The 18,960-nt window shown below is 42.6% G+C and overlaps 1 protein-coding gene across 1 annotated transcript in view; it reads left to right on the top strand.

The window, feature by feature from the left end:
- Nucleotides 1–18,960, top strand: part of fbrsl1 (fibrosin-like 1) — a 430,120-nt gene that overhangs the window by 61,089 nt on the left and 350,071 nt on the right. The window lies entirely within an intron of this gene.

Below are 18,960 nucleotides of genomic sequence, written 5' to 3'. Positions count from 1 at the left end.
TCAACATGTGTGATTGTCTTCTTTGGTACAGAGGACCATCCTAAGGACTGATACAAAGTGCAGTGGTGGGTGCGAGAGCCTGCACCCGTTACAAAACGTATCGCCGTATGGTACGCAGAGTCCAGCTTTTTAAGCAGGGAGGAAGAAGCATGCATATCGATCACATCGCCATAGTCTAATACAGACAGAAAGGAACTCTGCACAATTCTCTTCCCGGCTTCAGACGGGAAACATTTCCTTAAACGAAAGAAAAAGCCCAGTTTAGGTCTAAGTGTCCTCAGTAGGTTCCCAATATGAACATCAAAGGCCATCTTTTCATCAATCCATATGCCCAGATATTTGTAGGATGCTACTTTGTCAAGGCATGTCCCTTCCAGTGTCAGAATCGGAGGAAGGAGGAAGGACAATCAATACTGTATATAGTGAATGTGAGGTGAAGTGTGTCGCCAAGGTAACCGGTTAAAACTCAAAGTGGCGATGAGGTCTTAAAATGTGTGGAAAGGGTCTTAAACAAGCTCTTAAAAGGTTTTACATTTGACTTCAGGATTCCTGCGTAGACCCTGTTGTAAATGTGCTCGGTTATGGTACAGGTGTGCAGCCGCGAGTGAGTCATATGCAAACAGTACACGTCTTATGTCTACAGAGCAGGTTGTTTATACATGGGTTACATGGTTCATCTTTGATTGTGCATTCCTTTCAATTGCCTCTTTTTACCCTGAAATAAGTTAGTTTTGTGTTTACGATGTCTATTGACCGTACATGCCAAGAAAGTGAAACTTGAAGTAATGAGTCGGTGTCACCCATGTTTGGTTTATCATTTATACTAGGGATGCCAGCGATTATTCGAATATTCGTTACAGTCTCCATAATCGAATATTATTTTTAAAAATCGATTTTATTTATATATATTTTTTTTTATTATTTATATGTTTTTTTTTATTATTTATGTATTTTTTTTTTTTCTGGCTTAGTGTCAACCAAAATATATATAAATATATATATGCTAATAATAGTAATAGTATTAATAATTGTAAATGGCCATTGGTCACACCACCAGTTTGTTTTACTGTAAACTTGGAGGAAGCCTGTGTGCAGAGCAGACTGCTGCTGCAGCACGCTACACACCGACCCCGCCCCCACCCTCGAATAATCGATTATTATTCGCCAGGGCTGCCGAATAATCGATTTTGATCATGGTCAGTTTCTGGCAACCCTAATTTATACTATATGATTTATAAACATTCAAACGTTGCACAGTGTATGTGAAGACAGCATGACGGTTACATGGATTTATATAGTAGTTTAGTTTAAAAGAAACGGTTATCCGATTAACCGAAATGTACATATCCTATAAATAAATACAAATATGTGGGAAAAAAATAGCAAAACAAATAAATACGTGTTCAAATAAGTAAAGAAACCAAGTCGAATTTGTCAAATGCATTGAACTGGTGATCACAGTTTGAACAGTGGACAGCTATAGGCCTGCAGCTTTCATGCTTAAAACATAACTGGGTTTTTAAATGAAAGAGGGATCGCACACGAACGACATAACGGGTGAGGGGAACGTAACCCGTGACAACAGAGATGAACAACCTACAACAGGGCCTGTGCACAGAATGCAGCTATTCAATCAATACTCATTCTTGTTTAAGCATGTCTACTCAGGGGAGAGGCGGGTGCCGAGGCGATTCACAATCAGGCCAGCTGTAGAGAAGACCCTCTCATAAGATGAGGTTTGAGTCTGCGTGGTCTGTGTGTAGGGAGCGGCAGCACCTGCAGCTCTGCCCGCTGCGAGGGACCGGTGAGCGGAGCAGAACACACCTTTAGACCTAACACACGTAGCTATGGCCCTGTCGTATGCATTGAATTATTCCATTTGATAATATGTAATCAACTTAGGCACCCCTCCCAAAAAAAAAAAATATTCGAAAACCTGAATATTTTTGAATATTCGATTAATCGTTCCCATCCCTACATTGTACCATAACAACAATTGGGTATTTTTGCTCAACAATACTGAAAGAGGATCAACAATAGCTGTCGGTTAGTAACCTGGGTTACAATACATGTCAGCTCAGCTATGTATACTGTAATGCTCTATGTATGAGTTGTATATTGCTCTGCCTGCACCTTGCTGTATATTTATGAGCGTGTGTGTGTGTGTGTGTGTGTGTGTGTGTGTGTGTGTGTGTGTGTGTGTGTGTGTGTGTGTGTGTGTGTGTGTGTGTGTGTGTGTGTGTGTGTGTGTGTGTGTGTGTGTGTGTGTGTGTGTGTTGTCAGCAGCGTCCCAGGAGACTTGCTCCAGGCAGGCAGAGTGTTAGTAATAGACTGATTTACCTACATACTGCTGCACCACTGCTACTGTTTGGATCACTGACTCTGCAGCTTCGCGTGCACACACACACACACACACACACACACCCACACACACACATACACACACACACACACACACACACACACACACACACACACATTCACAAACATATCAACAAAGCAGGTATCAAATACAAGTGTCACCCTGTGGAAACTGCAACACATGAGGAATTATCAAAGCCATGGTGTCGGTTTACAAATGAGTTGTATACAAATTATTAGCATTAATTATTGTCCCGCGCCTCCTGTTTATGGAGTGGCTCTTCAGACAGCCTGTTGGCTTTCGACATGCTATAAACAGACAGTGTGTGTGTCAGGCTTTCAGTTCCCCCCCCCCCCCCCATTCCTCACCCTGGCAGAGCTGCTTACTCATTTGAAGTTCCTGCACTCTGGGTGATGTTTGTTCTCAGATTAATCTAAGCCCGGTGGCTTTTGAGACGCCGTCAGATCATTAGCGACGACTGTGTCATGTTTTCACAGCAGGGTGGATAAAAACACGTGTCTCAATTTGTCATCGGGAGCCTGCAGCCGCTCAGTGAAAGCAGCCTTTCAGAGTCACTGAATCAATCAGTCCGTCTTATCTGATGCTCCTTCACTCAGAGATGGAGGACAGATTTTAAGATTAAACTGATCTGTCGCTAGGAACACCTTCTGCTTCATGCACTCTCTCTCTGCGTGCAGAATACAGAGCCATTCTTATCCTAATATGAGTGTACTATTCAGGCTGATGGGAACATTAACCCACATTCTGCTCAGTCTAATTATAAAACAGTAAAGAAACAAGTGCAGTAGTTGCCTTCAGCCGTTGTGCGATCTAATTATGAGTTAGCCGTGCTACGACAATCCTCAAATAGAATCTACAGAGAAATATGATGTGAGTTATACAATAGAAAGGACACTGCATATTGAAAAGCTACATGTTTTCCAAGACTTATTTGGTACAATGGACACTGTGTACAGTGGTGCAGTAGTGATGCATTTTTGTAGGCCGACAGGGAAAGAAAGCATCCCAAGGTCTCGTTGGGCATGATTATCTCAACATATTTACACCACTTTATGTATTATTATTACTTTATTTTAAGTGTAAATGCAATTTTTAGGAATAAAAAGCTGTTAGATGTTAGGCTATAAAGGAACTTCATCACCATGAAATTATATATAGATATTTCCCAAGAGGAGTTTTTTTACAAGGACAGTAAAGTCTGATTAATTTTGAAGGGACATCAAATGGACTTCTGCCCTGCTATCAGCTCCCTAGTACAAAGTCTGTGTGATGTCCAATAGCTGCTCATTCTCGAGGGCATTTACATTAATTGAGTCTAGGAATTAAAGATTTTATTTTGCAGCTCAATAAAGCTAACGTTAGGCTATAAAGGAACTACAGCACGGTCACATGACTTCACGTCACCACCGCTAAGCTAAAGGCGGCTAATGTTGGGCTATAAAGGAACTACAGCACGGTCACATGACTTCACGTCAGCTCCTCTTAGCTAAAGGCGGCTAATGTTGGGCTATAAAGCAACTACAGCACGGTCACATGACTTCACGTCACCACCGCTAAGCTAAAGGTGGCTAATGTTGGGCTATAAAGCAACTACAGCACGGTCACATGACTTCACGTCACCACCGCTAAGCTAAAGGTGGCTAATGTTGGGTTATAAAGGAACTACAGCACGGTCACATGACTTCACGTCACCACCGCTAAGCTAAAGGCGGCTAATATTGGGCTATAAAGGAACTACAGCACGGTCATATATGACTTCACGTCACCACCGCTAAGCTAAAGGCGGCTAATATTGGGCTATAAAGGAACTACTGCATGGTCACATGACTTCACGTCACTACCGCTAAGCTAAAGGTGGCTAATGTTGGGTTATAAAGGAACTACAGCACGGTCACATGACTTCACGTCACCACCGCTAAGCTAAAGGCGGATAATATTGGGCTATAAAGGAACTACAGCACGGTCACATGACTTCACGTCACCACCGCTAAGCTAAAGGTGGCTAATGTTGGGTTATAAAGGAACTACAGCACAGTCACATGACTTCACGCCACCACCGCTAAGCTAAAGACGGCTAATGTTCGACGTGATGATGTTTAAGTAGTCTAATTTCAGCACTCGTTAGCAATGGCCGGTTTTATGACAAGCTTCAGACATTCACCAGTGGGGTATTTACTGACATAGTTTAAAATCTCTTCAGCTTGTTTTAACCACAGCCTTTATTTTAGGCATCTGACCAACAACACGGTTTAAAACCATTTCCTTTGAGAAAAGAGAACTAGAAGTGGAGAACTTATTTCTGGATTCCAGGACTTGTTGGTTCACCACTCTTTTCAGAACATGTGAAACCAGCTCTCTGTCAATAAGTGGACAAGTTGAACCTGCCCAGTCAGAGTGGATTAGCAGTAATTGAACAGTGCCATAGGTGCAGCCTGCGGTACGTATTTATACATATCTTCAGAAAGACAGATGCTTTACCGATGAACTTTCCATCTGGCAGCATTTCAGCTTCTTCAAATGTCTGGAGATATGTTCCTCTAGTGTTGTGTTTTTTTTCCAAAGAACACAGATCATACAAGCTGAAGTGAGGATGTCAGGACAGCTTCATGTGTCAGCTCCAGTTTCAGCATCCTACTTGGCAGCTGACCTGATTCAGATAACATGGGTGAGCCTAGCATTGCTAAGTTGCTAATGTTCCGATTTGGCCCCATGTAGAGATAAGTGCTGTATCCAGGCAACACAAGCCTCATGTATCGTGCTTTCATGGACAATCAAGTCAGCTTTTAGAAGGAATATCAGAACTTGTGTGTATTTGTTACGTACTCACTAGGGGAAGAGGAAAAGCAACATGCACCAGTTGGAATTGGTAATTATTACAAGAAGTGTATTAATAACAACATAACAAAATGGAAGGCAAGCAGCCTGGAGCAAGCAGAAAGGCCAAGAGGGCGCAGGTTTATATGAGCAACCAACAAAGGAAGGACTCTAAAAAGAGAGCCTAATTAAATGCAAAGGAATAGATACTAACAAACAAAAATAGCAACAAAACAACCCTCACTATCAAAGTGGTACAAGCTAACAAAAGGAGGCTGTAGGAAAACACAGCTATGCTCGAGGACAACAGTCAACGTAATACTAAGCTACTCGAGACACATCTAATCACAACAACATTAAACCAAATGGAGTGCCACAGTGACGCGTCCTAAAACCCGGAAGTAAACTCCTTCCGGTTCCTTCGACAAAAACCAATGCAATGAAGAGACAGATCATGTTTTGTTCAGCCGGATAATATCCATATGTCTACTAGGGCTGTACACGAATATCCGAATATTCGTTCGTTGGAGTACTATTCGGGTTTCAATTTCGTTATTCGGATATTCGTTTTGTTTGTTTTTTCGTTTTTTTTTCAAATTGAATTTATTGTAATCTCCAATATCACCGTAAGAGCTGGTGCCTCTTCGGGGGGTGCTAACACGTAACCATAAACGTTATCGTTTACTCTCTCCGTCTTTATATGTAGATATTACTTTTCTCCGTTACGTTGTTTCCATAGCAACAATAACTTCCTGTCAACTGCGCTAACTCTCCTTCAAAATAAAAGCATGTCCATAAATAGGAAGCCAAGCCAAATTACACTTAAGACATACAACTGCAACGAAAGTAACAAACACAATGCGATATCCTTTTCAATTTCAAAGAACACAAATTGGGTTGCATTAACAGATAACTATAAAACAACAACACTGTAGAATAACAAAATGAATGCCGTGAATACACCGAAATACACGGGTTGAAGCGGTTCGCTGCTGATTACTACCGAATATCCGGAGCCCGAAAAACGGTATTCGGGACAGCCCTAATGTCTACCCTACGTTTATAATTTTCGAATAATAAATCTCTCGATCATAAATCTATCGATTAGATTTATGATTCAAAAATTATAAAAGTAGGGTAGACATGAGCTATTTTCCAAAATGCCGTGGAGAAATTGCATTGGTTTTTGTCGAAGGAACCGGCAGTGGTAAAATGCTAACTTACTTCTGGGTTTTAGGACTCTGTGGCACTTTATACGGACCACACGAGTTAAACACAGTTAACAGCTTTGTTCTTATTGATCATAACAAGCATTTTTTTGATTCTCCTCCAATTTGTTTGACATATTAGAGAGAGAAAAAACTTAAATGGAAAAAAGGTGCAATACATCGGTGGAAAAGGTCTGATCGGCCACTAGATAGTTGAAGCATATTTTGCTTACTCTCTGGTCTTTGTATTTTGTGTCCATTCCCTGCCCTTTGTTACTTATTGTACTCTTCCTACTTATGTTGTGAAGTGCTTCAGTTCACATCTGCCTTATTATCTTAATCCATTTCTTCCACTCACCCTTTTACCCCACTGGACATGTCGACACTGGACGCCACTATTATAAGACACAAGGAGCTGATTAGTGATGAGGGGATAGATGTGTGCTGAAGGCTGAGGGTGAGTCAGAGGCTGTGAACAGAGCCAACAACGAGAGGTGATAGCTGCGTGTTGGAGGAGATGAGTAATGGTGAACGGAAAACAGGCCAAGAGAAAAGGGCAAAGCCATGATGAGGACAGAAATGTGTACTTTTTAACGTTTAATACATGCAGGGATTGTAGTGGAGGTTTGTCCTAAAAAAATACTTTATATACTATATTTATACTCTAAATAAAACTGCTGCTCGGGCACCAGTTAGCAATCTCACGCAGGATTAAAAAGGCCCTATTATGCCTTTTGGGGGTTTTCCTCTCAGTGTGTTCTCTAGGTTTTTGTGCATCCAATTCCAAAGGTCTCATTTTTCATTTGGATTTAAGAATATTGCTGAAAACAACAAGACATGTTTGGTTGGGCAGGATCATCTCAACATATTTAGACCACGTTATGGTTTTTGAAGTGTACCTGCAATTTGCAGGAGCAAAAAGATAATGTTCAATGATCTCAATGGGATTTATCTGTATAAATAAAGGTTTGAAATGAAATGAAATGAAATGAAAATGTTAGGCTATAAAGGAACTCATCACGGAAATGGAAATGAAAATTATCAAGATATTTCCCAAGTGGAGTTTTTCATAAGAAGTCTGATTCATTTCGACTGGACATCAAATGGACTTCTACCCTATCAGCTCCATTCACCCCTTCAGGAGAACGCACCTTAAGGGGTGGGACAACTCAGAGCGGGCCAGCTAACCAATCAGATCAGACTGGGCTCTGGTTTCAGACAGAGGGTGAAAATAGGCGCTGCAGCACATAAAAGCATAGAGACATGTCCCAGTAGAGACACCAAATCAAAGTAAGAACCTGAAGATGAGCAGAATAGGGCCCCTTTAAATCGAACGTCCTGGCAACAATATAGTTTGTGCAGTTTACTCTCGTTTCAACAATCGAACAATACAAAGAACAACCGTTTACCTCCTGTCTTGCCCTGTGGCTCGCCCTTGTAAAAAACCCTAATTAACCCCAATACCACCTCCACCTGTCTCCAATACATACCTTAATCACCCAGGCCTGAAGCTGCCTTCAACACAAATATTCCACTTCACCAAAGTAATACCGAAATAAAGATCTATCTGCTAAAAAAAGCAGCAAGGAAATAAATGTTTTTACTACTTACTATTATACATCTATGAATAGCTCCAATGGTGCTCTATAATAAGCCAGATGTTTGACTGCAACATATTGAATGTTTTGTTTTTAATTGTCTTTCAACTCTCTTGCAGTTTGTAATTTAATGCACGACAAAAAACTGCAACACACAATTAATTTGTGTTGATGATGGAAATACATTATGTAGATGCATTAAGCTTAAAAAACACAGTAAACCTCCAGCCTGAGGAGCAGTGTGTGTGTGTGTGTGTGTGTGTGTGTGTGTGTGTGTGTGTGTGTGTGTGTGTGTGTGTGTGTGTGTGTGTGTGTGTGTGTGTGTGTGTGTGTGTGTGTGTGTGTGTGTGTGTGTGTGTGTGTGTGTGTGTGTGTGTGTGTGTGTGTGTGTGTGTGCGTGTGTGTGCGTGCGTGTGTGTGTGCAGTGTCAGAGCCCTGCTGCTCGGCTGCCTGCCCCGCAGCCCAACATCTGCTGAGTGCAGGAAGCATTTGAAGGATAATTAAAAGGACTGGCTTCCAACTCATTTCCCGCCTCCCATGGCTAAGCAGCAACATGCTGCTCGACAACAAGAACTGCAATTATTTTGGGAATTAGGAGGAGAGCGCAGGAACACAGATATCAAATGTGCACAGCAAGCGGATGTCTTCTCGTTCCAGTCATAACACACGTTTGATGTATTCTGCCCTTTCTCTTGCTGGTGGGTCTGATCAGCCTATCGAGGTCAATGTGAAGGCTGTTTTAGATGAGACTGCTTTCTTGTTTACCTCAATCCAAACATGCGGTTGACTCTGGCTTGATTGGTGAACTCCGGCTAGGTGGTCTGTGAAGCCCAAATAAAGTAAAAGAGGCTTTCTCTACCCCTCACTCGGCCTTTTCAAGGAGATACTCAGTAAAGCTCTTAGTCACTTTAAAGCGTCTGTCAGCACACGCTTTGAGCCAGGCGAATCACCTGTAATGGTCTGAGAGGTGCCATAATGAGTGGGTGTGAGTATGAAGTGCTGGCTCACCCTGAGATGTTAATTCAGTCTGGTCCACCTGAAGGCTCAATGCTACGCTTTGTCTCGGAACAAGAGGAGTTATAAAACTCCGGTTTCACTTTTAAAGAGGGATACATATCACTTCCTGCAGCACTTGAAAGATGAAACCATTTATTGGATGTCGGCCATTTCTTGCAGTCTTTCCTTTATGAACATTCACATGGTTTGAAGACATTTCCTTGTCTGTATTTCCGTCACTGGAGACTTGTTAACTGTACTTTCCTTAAACGTAGGATCATGCAGCGTTGCTCTAATCCTCAGTCCAGCTCTGTGAGTGAAGTGAAGCCCAGCGACAGCCTCCTTTGTGGGACACCAGTCATGTGAATACGGCCCAGAATGGAGAGCCAGCTGTCCTTTCCCTGCCAAGTCATGTGCAAGTCACAAAGCAGCAGCGCCACTTGAAAGAGAAAGCAATAATCAATTTTGCAGAGTTATCCTCTGAAAGGCTTGTTTTGTTCCCGGGGCCCGACGATTTAGGAGCGAGAGGCCAGCAGTGGCGTTTGTCGTTTTAATGGAATACACTGCGCTCCATTGTCCACAACCCCACGCTGCCCGGCATAAAAAGTCCATTTTTTGTATTTCTGTATAATCAGCAGAACATTGGAGGGCTCTAAATTCACGGTCACTTTGTATTTTGCTTTTTTCGGCCTGTCAATGAAGTGGTTTGTTTACCACCCACTCTCCCAGGTTAGGACACTGAAGAAGAACGTCGCCAAGAACTGAATGCACTCTCATGTATAGCATAGATTTCCAGTGCAGCAGACAGAAAGCTTTTGTTAAGGCGCTATCTGTAAGTATTTATGGCTGCCACAATTGGCTTTTGTTGGGGGGGTCGGGGGGTTTGCACACTGGTTTTAAAGTCTTTTGTCGGGGAGCCAGAATAGCATCACTGAAGCGCTGCTGCTGTAAGACGAGTGGAAACACAGCTTTTATTTTTCCTGGGATATTGTTTATAGGCTAAGGATAGTGTCTGTGAGCTCTATCAGGCTGCAGTATACCAAACAGACACATGTTCCCACCTAACCTCCTCCACATCTGTCTGTAGGTTAAGTACTACACAGAGACGGCCTCTGCTAATGACTTCTCCAGTTGGAACATTTTGCTACAGTTTTTTGTTTCCATCTAAAGTACACAGCCACATCTTCTGTGCGATAAAAGCAGTGTCTCTCGTCGTGTTGCCATTCACGTCTCTTCTTTAAGCGTAACATTACAAAATGCGTTTGGACAGGACCACAATTTGATAAGTTGCACACGTTTAAAACAAATGTTGATACAAAAACCTTAAGTCTCACATACACAATAAATTAAGAAATAACATGATTTTTTAATTTTTTTAATTTTTTTATTTAACCAGATCAAAAGTATTGAGATAAAATCTAATTTGCAATGCTGACCTGGCCGAGAAGGCAGCAATGTTACACATAACACATAACACACACATATAAAATACAGAGAACATAACTAAGAAAGCAAAAGACGAAAAAGCAGTCACTACTTTACGATTGGATTTGTTCAGCAGCAAAACCTACACAGCTATGTTTTGGGTTTGGCCCATTTTAAAGTGAAACTGTAAAGAGAAGCAAGACATGTAATAAGTTGCACACTTTCCAATTTCAATACAGAAACAATAACTTATTGTTCTGCAGCATACAGTTTGAGAGATTGTGGGAAATTAAAACAAAAACTACACGGCTATGTATTTTAATTGCTGATTCGTCAATGTAACATATACTTATTTTTGTATAAAACCTTTCAACTACTTGTACATTTGTCATTTAAAATCACATTTCCAAACACTGGAACCTGCGTTTATGTTCGGTAAATCACAACTAAGTCACACAAATAGAATTCTCGATAGATCCACCAATTTAGCGACCGAGTGTTTCAGAACTTTTTCGTTGACTTGATGTTGTTGTTGAACTCGGCCCACCTCACCATGTCAGTGTAACATGTTGCCATCCCCTTTCAATGTCCACACTGCAGACCGTGAAGTGTCCATTGACCCATGACCAATCGCTCCTATTTAATTACCGTGATCACCCATGCTGTGTGCCTTTGGCTTGATGACACGGTGTTCCCCAGGGAGCCTGAACGGGACCACGTAGTCTCTGTCGTGAAGGTTGCCTCCCTCCCTCCATTCCTCCAGACATCTGCCCTGCTTTATGAAACCACAACCCACACCTCACACACTTCCTCTGCTATGTCATGTATGCCCTTCCCCCTGGTTTCACTGTTTTTGCCTCAGTAACACTTGCAGCAGCTTCAATTAACACACGGCTTGACCTCCCTGCTCAGCTGCAGCTCCCACAGGAGATAGCTGGGATTGTTGCTCGGCCCTGAAGATTTCCTCTTAGTGGGATGGGATGAGAATACACTCAGCAGCCCACAATGGCTCCATTCCAGGATGTGCCATGTACAATAAAGCACTGCACGGCTCAATAATACAGGCTCGGAGGAAGCCTCTTTGGAATGTAGTAATTGAGTGAGGGGGTGTAGTGGAACATTTTGCAATTGCTAAGCATGTTTTTTCCTCTAGTTCAGCTCTTTTTTTTAAGAAAACTGATCTGCTGGCAAGATAACATAACATAAGATCTTTAATTTGTCATTGTACAAGTACAGCGGAATTACAATATGAACTCAAGGTGCCAACGCGCAACAACAAGACTATAAAAACAAGAAATGGGTCTTAAATAGACATGATAGGGAATATGTACATAAATAAATAATGAAAGAATGAAATTGCACGATGCCCCTCATATTGCACGGAAGACATGATAACTTAAATATTAGCAGCGTTAAGTGCACATATGGCCCTGGGAAATAAACTAAACTTGAGTCTGTTTGTCCGGGAATACATGGTACAGAAGCGCCTGCCTGAGCGCAGCCGTACAAAGTGCTCGTTACCCGGGTGGTGTGGGTCCTTGAGGATCTTGACTGCCTTCTTAAGGCAACGAGAGCTGTACAGCACCTCCAGGGAGGGGAGGGGGAACCCGATGATCTTCTGACGACCCTTTGAAGCGCACCCCTCTCTGCGGCTGTGCAGCTGAGGAACCACACGCAGATGCAGTAGGTGAGGATGCTCTCCACGGCGCAGCGATAAAAGGACACAAGCAGATCCTGTCTGAGGTGGTATCTCTTGAGTATTCTCAGGAAGTAGAGTCTCTGATGTGCCTTCTTGACGGTTGCCGTGGAGTTGGTCCTCCAGGACAGGTCCTCCGCCAGGTGACTGCCCAGGAGTTTGAACACTGAGACTCTCTCCGCACAGCCTCCATCAATGTACAGCATGTCGGTCTTCTTCCTCCTAAAGTCAATGATCATTTCCTGGGTCTTCAGCTTCTTCAGCTGCAGGTTGTTTACTTTGCACAACGCTAACAGTTGCTCCACCTCGTCCAGGTACGTGGTCTCGTCGCCCCCGGAGATGCAGCCCACCACGGTGGTATCATCAGCGAACTTTATGATGGAGTTGCTGGTGTGGGCGGGGACGAGATCGTGGGTGTAGAGGGCGTATAGTAGGGGGCTCAGCACGCAGCCCTGTGGTGTCCCGGTGCTGAGACGTGGAGGTGTGGGGGCCTATCCTCACTCTCTGGGGGCGATCAGTCAGGAAGTCCTTAATCCATAGGCACAAGGAATGGGATACTCCCAGGACTGATACCCTCCGGGCAGGAGGGATGAGACGATGTGGGGACGGACCACCTTCTCAACTGATCAGAAAACTGATCTGCTGGCTAAGAACTAATGCCACCTTGCAGACCTCCACTTGTTTCAATCTACTCAGAGAGAGAGTAAAGTATAATCAAAGGCAATTTAAAGAGTCCTCTCCTGCTGATGTTCAAGTGTATATCAGTATGTAGTGTCTCTACTTTAAAGAGTTCTCTCCTGCTGATGTTCAGGTGTATATCAGTATGTAGTGTCTCTACTTTAAAGAGTCCTCTCCTGCTGATGTTTAGGTGTATATCAGTATGTAGTGTCTCTACTTTAAAGAGTCCTCTCCTGCTGATGTTCAGGTGTATATCAGTATGTAGTGTCTCTACTTTAAAGAGTCCTCTCCTGCTGATGTTCAGGTGTATATCAGTATGTAGTGTCTCTACTTTAAAGAGTCCTCTCCTGCTGATGTTAAGGTGTATATCAGTATGTAGTGTCTCTACATGTCTCCATGCTATAATGTTCAAAAAGCTCTTTTATTTCTCTCATACTGCCTGTGCTGCAGCACCTCTTTTCACCCTCCGTCTGAAACCAGAGCCCAGTCTGCTCTGATTGGTTAGCTTGCCGGCACTGTTGTGATTGGTCAACCGCTTAGAGATGTCCCGCCCCTTAGCCTATCATGTGTTGGAGCTAGCCAATAGAACCACAAGTGTTGCCTAATGATGTCACTATGTTCGGGAAGTAAACAAAGGAGTTCAATGGAGGCGTTTCAGGCAGGGGGGGAGGGTCAGGGAGTTTAGCCTTTGCAGTCCATTAACTTGCACACAAACCGATACACCACACTACAGGGAAGGAAAAGCCCAAAATCCATAAAAGCTTGTCAATCAACAAATGGAAATGATAACAAGCAGCCCGTTAAATGCACGGAGAGGCTGTTTCTGGCAAAAATAATTGTATAGCTCGATGACAGTAAATCATCCTTTCCCACTCAGCTAAGGTGTTTTAAACGAATACAAACGTTTATTTTCTTCTGGGATTAATGACCTAAGCCGACAACTCTGTAAACAAAATGCTGCAATTGTAAAGCATGTTCTTTCCTTTAGTTTAGCTCTTGTTCTATTGGCTGAGAACAAATGGCACCTCTCAGATGTCCACTTTGCTTCATCAACTCCAACGGTACGTCCACACAGCAGCTTTTCAAACATCTTGGAGCTGGGCGTGTCTGACAGCTTGGGGATTTTTTGCGAGCAATGCGACCAACAACCAATCACATGAATCTCCCGCCCCCGACATACAAAGCAAAAAACCCCGGGGATTTTATGCGAGCAATATATATATATATAAAATCCCCAAACAGGCGAACACCTACCAGTTTCACCCACTGTCTCTGCCACCTCCCTCCATGCCTGGTTCCTCCGGTTTGCATCCCGTTAATAGTTCTGGTCGTAAAGAACCGGGTGATTTGCTACCGTAATTTCTCGTTTGGAATATGAGGAAATGAACTGCGGTCTGGTTCTCCCTGCTTACACGCGGTTTGATTGGCTAGCGCTTCTACTGGCAGATTTGCATAAACGTGTTTGATTGGCTGACGCTTCCAGCTCAGCTTCAAAAGTTGAACATTGCTCACCTTTGGAATCCTGGACATCCTGGAAATCTTCGCTTCGCTCCCCCACAATGCAGTTCGGCGAAAAGTGAGGCAAAGTGACGTCATCCCCATTCAAAGTCAACGGGCAGAGAAGCGGTGGAAGATTCGTCTAAAGCTGCTGTGTGGACGTACCGTGAGAGAGTGAGGGATTTTAATCAAAAGCAAGTGAATGAAGGGTTTTGACTCTTTCCCCTTCTTCCTCTTTGCTCTCTGTGATTGGCAGGCTTTCTGTTTCACTGACTGATCTGAAGTCTCATCCAACATGCAGGTGGACATGTTTCAATTGACTCACACGGTGCCGTTCACTTCCACTCATTTTCCATTTCCAGTTACTCAGCCACATTTAGTGTTGCGCAGCATAGGCGTCCTACTCTTGCAAAGCCTGTGCATTGTCTAAAGCAAGTCTTTAAATCAGCAAATATACGACCCAGTCCTTTTGACTCTTCCTGCGACCGCTGATTTGAGGGAAATGCATATTTAATGTTGTGTGTTGAATGGGTTAGCCATCCCTCATCAGGTTCAGAGGCTCAGTGAATCTGCTAATCCTCTACCTGCTGAGTTGACCTTTTTATAAACCAAAGGCAGCTTCCCTCGCGCTGGATATAAATAATATTTCTACCCTGATCTTTTCATTTCAGAAAACCTCCTTGCTAGGAATATCTAGTGTGCTTAAAACACAGTGCAGCGGGTTTATTTGTATCTTGTAGTTCAAAGGATAAGCTCCCACAGCTGTTATCACATATTTATTCGGGGAAACCTTTTGAAGTTGCTTGTGCTGCTGGGCATTTGCTTCTTTAAAAGAGCATTAAATAAATAGCACAGAAACCACATTTTAGTTTGATCCAGCAGTACACATCTTATTTAGGTTAGGTATTCTAATCCCTATCTCACACTGTGTGTCACACCTGAAACCTGGAGGATGCAATCCCAAGAACACCTGAGCAGTTTAATGCAATATATTACTTTTGCTAAATCTTTTAAAAAGTCCTTATTGTGCTTTTGTTGTTTCCCCCCTGGTCTGTAGAGTGTTCGATGCGTTTGTGTGCATGTAGAGTTTACTTTTGGACAACCTATGTTTGATTATATGTTGACTTAATCTATGAAATAGTTTGATTTGCTGTGTAAATTGAATTCCAGATGAATGCCTTATTTGATATACTGCACACCACGAGTTGGACAAGATACATTTGACTGCTTTCCCCTGACAAGAACCCTTTTAGTTGTGGCTGTAAAGTGCATAACTATAAAAGCCATGCGGGAGTAAACATCACTTCACTACTGATAGTACGCGCCTCCGCTCTCCATCTTCATCTGTACACTTTATCTTAGACTACGTGTGAAACATTTCCTGTTCTGTAAAGGTCAGATTGACTGTGCTTTATGGCGTTCAGTCTCGGATAATCCTTGTATTTGTTTGTCTTGGGTGTTCATAATGTAACTGAGGTGCAGTGTATGTTAGAAGATGATCAATCACACACTAGGGCTGCTCAATTAATCGTATTTTAATCGCAATTACGATTATGGCTTGCAACGATTACGAAAACAACGTAATCGAAATAAAAACGATTATTTTTTATTATTAATTTATTTTTTTTATTTTTTTCCAGTAGAAATAATCGAGATTATGATTTTTGCCATAATCGAGCAGCCCTATCACACACTGACTGATACACCTTCCATCGTCAGTAAGCATGGATAACTCAATCATCTTGGTGATTTGCCAATTTTCAAAACTCAACAATAACAGCTTTTACATTATTTGTACAGATAGCATAGGTTAGCATTAAGAGGAACTGTGGGACTCAGACTTTCTATTGGATGAGTCAGCATGCACAGGAAATAGTCCTTTAGATAGAGCAGCAGAAGGTGTTGCACCATTTCCCCCTCCCACTTTCATCCATTTGAATATGCAGTGTGGTTAGGGTTATTGTATCAGGTTAGCAATACAAGATGTGTTATTTATGTGTTGAGTAATACCAGAGTGCTTTCTTTAGCTTGATGAGTGTGATCAGCTGTGACCAGAGAATGTGTCTTTTTTGCATTTAAAAATTGACGCTTGTTCTCTGTCTTAAATCATTATGATGTCCGTCTATTTAAAGGCATTTGAAGAGATTCACAGCTCGATGAATCTTAGTATTTGGCAAAATAGTTGCAGCCCTCACATACTTACTGAAGAGAACAACAATGGTCTTAAAGCAGGAGAAGATACTAGAATATCTTCCTCTGCACTGAGTCAGCAGGTGTAGGCGGTTGGTGTTTGTTTTGTTCCTGTTTGGATATGTGTCTTATCATACAACGTATCTGAAGTTAGGTACAACACAACAGGGCAAAGCAAGACGGTAGAGTAATCAGAAACTATCTTCATTGGACATGTCAAGCAACTTGTGTAACTCTGTGTCTTGCGATAAAAAAAACAGAATATTGATATTGCAGTATCGGTACAATTGCGATCTATGGTGCAGCCATAATCCAATCGCTGCGCTGTGTTCAAAATGGTGTTTCAGAACACTTAAATCAACGTTAAAATAAAGCTGTCAGATGTGTAAGAACATTTCCCTTTGGGTAGATTGTCAGTGATTAACCCACAAGTCTGATACGTTTGATAAAACCAGGAGATGAGAAAGGGCTCGAATACCTGCCTGAAATGTGTCTGGTTTCAAACACGTGTTCCCACAATGAAACATGAGCATTGCTCTGCACAGAGGGAAGGGTTAAGGGTTGTTTACCTGATTTTGTTTGATTGTTTTGATGTTAGTTTCAGCGCCAGACACATATCTCTACATCTGAATAGTCCTGGGAAGATCTCTGCTCCCGTGCACCTGATAGAGAAAGGAACAAGAAGACAGCTGTTAGGAGGAAAGTGTGAAGTCATTTATCATGGAGGTGGAGAGGCGGGGGTGAGGAGTCGTCCCCTGGGACTCTGATCCTGTCTCAGAGCGGGTTAATAAAACCTTTACAGCCTTTAACCCAGCGCCTCCGTGTGGGCGGGACCTAACATCTGAGGCTCTGCAGAGGCAGCTGTCACTCAGGAATCACTCTGACCTCCTGACCCTCTTGAGCTGGAGTGTTGTATTTGGCAGATTGCTGGCTGTGCCTTCTTGGAAAGCTGTTAAGGGCTTTGATGCATCACCAGATCAGAGACATGCTTAGATGTTACAGACCGCATTCTGGAAAGAAATGGGTTTAGATAACAGCGAGGGGCCGGGGTCCACATCGAGCCTTTTTACGAGGGCAAGTCAATTGCTTGTGCAAGTGTCTCAAGACAACAACCCAGCGTCTGTGCTTCTAAATAAACATAGTTCAACTTTTCAGACAAAGCGATGGTGACATTACAGTAGAAATCGGAGGATGAGCTTGTTCTTGACGGAAAGTACCTTGACAAAGACAGAAAAGCCGATCTGTTGAATACAAAATGTGTTACAAAGTAATGTCAAACAAATGTATAGTAGAATGAAAGGAAAGTAACATCTAACGGGGTGATGTTAGCCAGACAGTTTTTAAGATATCGTGGTCGGAAAAACAAGGAAGGTTTGTTTTAAAGAAAAGCTGGAAGGAGAGGCACTAAAGATTTAAACGATGACTCGTTATATGTTAATAAACAGGTTCCACGTGTTAATATTAACTTCATATTAGAGATGTCCCGATCCGATCACGTGATCGGCTCCGATCCCCGATCACGTGATTTTCAAAAAATCGGGGATCGGGAGAAAAAAATCGGGGATCGGGATTTTTTTTTCCTTTTTTTTATAAAATATTTTTTTTTTATTTAATGTTACAAAACAAAAATGACCATGTTCACGTCTTAAAGTCATCCTGAGGACTTAGTTTTGGTTTAAAATGACACAACATCATGTATGTGTTGCTTTCTTTGGGCTTGTTTTCAGACCTGGTTGCTTATTTCTCTGAAATCTGGCAACAGAGTGGGCGCAGTGTCTAATAGTAGCAGTAAGCTAACGAGAGGCTACGTTCAGCTGGTGACTCGGGAGTCGGGACAGAGAAAATGTCAGGAGTTTGGAAGTATTATAAAATTGAAAGCGAACAACCAACACTTTCAGAGACTTTTAAAAGGAGAGAGAAACTGCCCCAGAACAGTGAAAAGGCCAACACAATAACAGCCAAGATGGCTGAATTCATCGCGTTGGATGACCAGCCGTTATCTGTTACCTTTTCTCTCTCTTAATGCATTGCATAAAGATCGGATCGGGAAAAATCGGTATCGGCAGATTGTCAAAATCAAATGATCGGAATCGGATCGGGAGCAAAAAAAGGTGATCGGGACATCCCTACTTCATATTTCAGCTTTGAATTACAACAATTACGTGGAACGGTTGACAAAATAAATGTAATTCAAGTCATCTCGATGTTTTAAGTGAGGGCCACTGCCTTCCTGACATCTTACCGGCCCCTCCACACGGCGGCGTGCGTTGAAGCTTGCCGGTGGGCGTGTCTGAAGCCAACAACCAATCACATGAATCTCCCGCCCCGGACACACAAGCACGCGGTTTGATTGGCTGCTTGTACTGGCATATGATTTGATTGGCTGACGCTTCCACCGAAAGCTGTTGAAGCTTCAACGCACGCCGCCGTGTGGACGGGCCGTAACAGCGCAGAAGCTGAGAGTTCAATTGGATA

The sequence above is a fragment of the Pseudochaenichthys georgianus genome, chromosome 9 (genome assembly GCF_902827115.2).
Source record: "Pseudochaenichthys georgianus chromosome 9, fPseGeo1.2, whole genome shotgun sequence".
Lineage (NCBI taxonomy): Eukaryota > Metazoa > Chordata > Actinopteri > Perciformes > Channichthyidae > Pseudochaenichthys > Pseudochaenichthys georgianus.
This window is presented reverse-complemented; position numbering and strand designations above follow the sequence as displayed.